This window comes from Lineus longissimus, chromosome 16 (assembly GCF_910592395.1).
Source record: "Lineus longissimus chromosome 16, tnLinLong1.2, whole genome shotgun sequence".
In the NCBI taxonomy this organism is placed as follows: Eukaryota; Metazoa; Nemertea; class Pilidiophora; order Heteronemertea; family Lineidae; genus Lineus; species Lineus longissimus.
In genome coordinates, this window is record NC_088323.1 from 1 (window position 1) to 5,561 (window position 5,561).

Sequence of the window (5,561 nt, forward strand, 5' to 3'; positions counted from 1 at the left end):
GGTTAGGGTTAGTTGGCCTAGGGTTAGTTGCCCCAGGGTTAGTTGCCCCAGGGTTAGTTGCCCTAGGGTTAGTTGCCCTAGGGTTAGTTGCCCTAGGGTTAGTTGCCCTAGGGTTAGTTGCCCTAGGGTTAGTTGCCCTAGGGTTCGTTGCCCTAGGGTTAGTTGCCCTCGGGTTAGTTGGCCTAGGGTTAGTTGGCCTAGGGTTAGTTGGCCTAGGGTTAGTTGGCCTAGGGTTAGTTGGCCTAGGGTTAGTTGCCCTAGGGTTAGTTGGCCTAGGGTTAGTTGGCCTAGGGTTAGTTGGCCTAGGGTTAGTTGGCCTAGGGTTAGTTGCCCTAGGGTTAGTTGGCCTAGGGTTAGTTGGCCTAGGGTTAGTTGGCCTAGGGTTAGTTGGCCTAGGGTTAGTTGCCCTAGGGTTAGTTGGCCTAGGGTTAGTTGGCCTAGGGTTAGTTGGCCTAGGGTTAGTTGCCCTAGGGTTAGTTGCCCTAGGGTTAGTTGCCCTAGGGTTAGTTGCCCTAGGGTTAGTTGCCCTAGGGTTAGTTGCCCTAGGGTTAGTTGCCCTAGGGTTAGTTGGCCTAGGGTTAGTTGCCCTAGGGTTAGTTGGCCTAGGGTTAGTTGCCCTAGGGTTAGTTGCCCTAGGGTTAGTTGCCCTAGGGTTAGTTGCCCTAGGGTTAGTTGCCCTAGGGTTAGTTGCCCTAGGGTTAGTTGCCCTAGGGTTAGTTGGCCTAGGGTTAGTTGGCCTAGGGTTAGTTGGCCTAGGGTTAGTTGCCCTAGGGTTAGTTGCCCTAGGGTTAGTTGCCCTAGGGTTAGTTGCCCTAGGGTTAGTTGCCCTAGGGTTAGTTGCCCTAGGGTTAGTTGCCCTAGGGTTAGTTGCCCTAGGGTCAGTTGCCCTAGGGTCAGTTGCCCTAGGGTCAGTTGCCCTAGGGTTAGTTGCCCTAGGGTTAGTTGCCCTAGGGTTAGTTGCCCTAGGGTTAGTTGCCCTAGGGTTAGTTGCCCTAGGGTTAGTTGCCCTAGGGTTAGTTGCCCTAGGGTTAGTTGCCCTAGGGTTAGTTGCCCTAGGGTTAGTTGCCCTAGGGTTAGTTGGCCTAGGGTTCGTTGCCCTAGGGTTAGTTGCCCTCGGGTTAGTTGCCCTAGGGTTAGTTGGCCTAGGGTTAGTTGGCCTAGGGTTAGTTGGCCTAGGGTTAGTTGGCGTAGGGTTAGTTGCCCTAGGGTTAGTTGGCCTAGGGTTAGTTGGCGTAGGGTTAGTTGCCCTAGGGTTAGTTGGCCTAGGGTTAGTTGGCCTAGGGTTAGTTGGCCTAGGGTTAGTTGGCCTAGGGTTAGTTGGCCTAGGGTTAGTTGCCCTAGGGTTAGTTGCCCTAGGGTTAGTTGGCCTAGGGTTAGTTGCCCTAGGGTTAGTTGCCCTAGGGTTAGTTGCCCTAGGGTTAGTTGCCCTAGGGTTAGTTGCCCTAGGGTTAGTTGCCCTAGGGTTAGTTGCCCTAGGGTTAGTTGCCCTAGGGTTAGTTGCCCTAGGGTTAGTTGCCCTAGGGTTAGTTGGCCTAGGGTTAGTTGCCCTAGGGTTAGTTGCCCTAGGGTTAGTTGCCCCAGGGTTACTTGCCCCAGGGTTAGTTGCCCCAGGGTTAGTTGCCCCAGGGTTAGTTGCCCTAGGGTTAGTTGCCCTAGGGTTAGTTGCCCTAGGGTTAGTTGCCCTAGGGTTAGTTGCCCTAGGGTTAGCGGCTTCAGGGTTATCGGCTTCAGGGTTAGCGGCTTCAGGGTTAGTAGCTGCAGGGTTAATGGCTTCAGGGTTAGTGGCTACAGGGTTAGTGGTTTCAGGGTGGCTTTACGGTTAGTAGCTTGAGGGTTAGTAGCCTTAGGGTTAGTAGCTTTAGGGTTAGTAGCTTTTGGGTTGGAAGCTTTAGGGTTAGTCGATGTGATGTCCTAGACTGGTTGTGACCATTCAGGCAGAGCCATCAAGTCGGTGTGATGTCCTAGACTGATTGTGACCATTGTCTTCCATTTTCAGGCGGAGACATCAAGTCAGGCGGAGGCATCAAGTCGGTGTGATAACTTAGACTGGTTGTGACCATTGTCTTCCATCGTTCAGGCAGGGTGTGATGTCCTTGACTGGTTGTGACCATTGTCTTCCATCGTTCAGGTGGAGACATCAAGTCGTTGTGATGTCCTAGCCTGGTTGTGACCATTGTCTTCCATCGTTCAGGTGGAGACATCAAGTCGGTGTGATGTCCTAGCCTGGTTGTGACCATTGTCTTCCGCTTCAAAGACAACAGGTTGTTCTCTTCAAAGGGTGAGATGTACTGGATGAGGAGCTAACTATTCAAGGTGACTCAGAGACAGTAGGTTGTGATCAGGAGCTAGCTATTCAAGGTGTCTCAAAGACAGTAGGTTGTTCTCTTCAAAGGGTGAGATGTACTGGATGAGGAGCTAGCTATTGAAGGTGTCTCAAAGACAATAGGTTGTTCTCTTCAAAGGGTGAGATGTACTGGATGAGGAGCTAGCTATTCAAGGTGTCTCAAAGACAATCGGTTGTTCTCTTCAAAGGGGTTAGGGTTAGGGTTAGATATACTGGATGAGGAGCTAGCTATTCATGGTGCCTCAAAGACAGTAGGTTGTTGTCTTTAAAGGCTGAAATGTTCTTGATGTGGAGCTCCCTATTCAGGTTGCTTCAAAGGAAAACGACTATGTTCAAAGTGTATATTCAGGCTGAACAGGTACAATGGTGTAGAAGCAACTCAAGCTATACCTCCCGCATGTTGACTCGATGCATCATATTCTTTTGTTATGCAGGGTATTTCAGTGCAAATTGGATATGTCTTTCAATTGGCTATATGGGCGGCATAAAAATCTTCACTTGTCCACGTCCACCGAATACAACAAACAATTGAGCCATTGGAACGTTCTTCCTGTTAGTACAGCAAGGTCTGCTTTTGACATGTCAGCGCTATGCACACAACACGTGTTTAAGCTGCACCAGGTCAGAGTTTGAGCACAGCTTACGCAGAGCAACGGGTATGTCAATTGTGACTGGGACTGGACATACAGGAATAAAAGAAAACAAAAACAAAATGACATGCAGGAAAAATGATATTGGTAGTGAGTGAAACAATACATGCTTTTAGATTGTAGAATATAATTCGTTAGAAAATGACTATTGTACACGTTATATATCACAAACATCAATCCAATATGATGTCTGCGATGGTGCAGCTCACAAGTTCAGTCTGCGTTACCTTCTGGCAGATCAAGCAGTTGAAACCCAGTGATGCATTCCATGAACCAAGTTGTCGGGGCTGTACACATCCGGAAGTGACGCTGCATCTTAATCTTATCCTTTAGATCGTGAATGATGAAGTAACACCAATCAGCCAGATACGATCCCTGATTTGGCGTGATAAGGAACAGTTATGTCATTTGGGATAACATCAGTTCAGGATCCATTTTCCCAGGAGGACTGCGTTCAGGTACTTGAGAGTTCGCGCGCACATCCCTTCACTGTTCACATGACTCACTGCAACAATATGAAATCAAGGGTGAAATATTTTAACCATTACATACACAAGCAGTAAGGCCTGCAGATCATTTCAAACTTGAAATCCCTGGTGTACATGTAGGAATCTTACAAAGTTGGTTTCAAGCTCAGTCAGTGATAACCCATGCCTACGCGCAATTCATTAACAATGCATCGATCTGCCAAAAGCTGAACGCAACAAGGTGTGCTCACTCAGGTCCAGTCAAGATTGTAGTGGGAATAGCGTGATATTTTTAAGTCCTGTTTGATGATGGGAACTGCTACTGTTGGATGGAAGGTGACTGGGCAGCCGACAGCTTGGTGATAACGCCACTGGACCTTGAAGGTTGATGGCTTCACAATCCTGTGGAAGAAGAACTGTAATCACTTACACTGTTTACGCTAGTCTACTTCAGGTGAGAATTCAGTGACTATCCTTCCATGAAGCATGCTGGCACACTTCTGGACCTTCATCTGCTCTGGGCGCTTCAGGCCGGTACAGAGGAGGACAACCCGCTCTGGTCTGGTGAAGCTGGTGGGGGTCTGAAAGTCAGAGAACAACAGGTGGGAATTCAGTGACTATCCTTCCATGAAGCATGCTGGCATACTTCTGGACCTTCATCTGCTCAAGGCGCTTCAGGCCGGTATAGAAGAGGACAACCCTAACCCTAACCCTCGGAGACCTTCACTCCGGGGAATGTATCAGTGGCATTGTCAAGAGAAACTTGCACGAGTAGGCCCGGGTCACACAAACCAATAACAGATCATTCTTACCTGGACCAGTTTCTCCAGCACCATCAGCATCGGCCTCATGACGTCATACAACGGGTACCGCTTCTCAAGTAAATCCCAGAACCTCGGCCATAAGATGATGACGAGGCAGCCGTTGCTGTCACAATATGGAAGCACATGGATCATCCAAAACCTCCCCTATTACTTTCATTGGCTGCCTAAGCAGTCCCGTGTGGTTTTCAAGGTTCTGCTGCTGACTTTCAAGGCCTTGAAGGGCCAAGCTCCCAGCTACATCAGGGATCTTCTGACTGTGTACAAGCCAGGGCGGTCACTTCGTTCAGCTGAACAATTGCTGTTGGCCGTGCCTGTATCCAAACATTGTGGTTGTGACAAGGCCTTTAGTGTCAGTGCACCCAGACTCCAGAATGAACTTCCAAGGAATATCAGAGAATCAGAGTCTGTGAACATTTTCAAAAAGAGACTAACGGGACACCTGTTTTTGTAGACATTTGTGAACTTTTTTACAGCGCCTTGACTGCTTGAGTGAGCACCATTTCCATACCTTTACTAGTCCTAGTACCTATCTACCGTCTAGTCCCTGGTTCCCGTAAAATATGCACAGTATCGAAACAAAAGAGCACTTATCAAGAAACAAAATCAGACTAGAAATTTGAAATTTGCTTGTCAGCAAATTTGATAGCCCCCACGGGCCCACACAGTACACGTATGGAGGAGTGAAGTCTATTCCGTTTCGCGGATGATCTATTTCCGGACAAACACGCTCGCGCTTTCTCAAAATCACACGCTCAGTAACATTTAAACAGCACCCTAACCTTTTCAGTTGGGCAGGATGGATCATTGATTAGCATTTAAGGCTATTCCTTTATTTTATTCCTTCATTCCACCGTCGTTCTTTGCTCAAAATACTCGACAGCTCGCCACTTCGGCAAAGCGGTTTATTTTTTCACACCAGCCGACGCCATTTTGTTTCCCATATTTGGCACACGCGTCATAATTTATTCATACGAATGAGGTTATGAGAGTGCTCTGAGAGGCAACAGGCGAACGAGGTTGACAGAGATAATCAACACTAGGTACCTTGTCTCCAGGTACTTTAGCCAGAGTTCACACTGGATGACCTACCTGGAGCTGTTCTTTTGTTCTAGGGCGCGATTTTTACTTGACTCGGCAGTTTTGTTGTTTTTAGCCACTGGAAGGCATCGCTTGCTAATTTTTGCACACGCACGCACACTCCATACAATGATCATTACCATGGTTAACGACCTATAGTGATTACTATTTTCGTAAGATGCAGAGTAAATCAAATGGA

General features: G+C 48.0%; 1 long non-coding RNA gene across 1 annotated transcript; it reads right to left on the reverse strand.

The window, feature by feature from the left end:
• Positions 1–3,057: 3,057 nt before the first annotated feature.
• On the reverse strand, positions 3,058–5,239 carry LOC135500438 (uncharacterized). Its single transcript, XR_010449452.1, has 3 exons — positions 4,274–5,239; positions 3,892–4,042; positions 3,058–3,499 (listed from the first exon to the last, which is right to left on the reverse strand). It is a non-coding gene; the product is annotated as an uncharacterized LOC135500438 (long non-coding RNA).
• Positions 5,240–5,561: the final 322 nt, after the last annotated feature.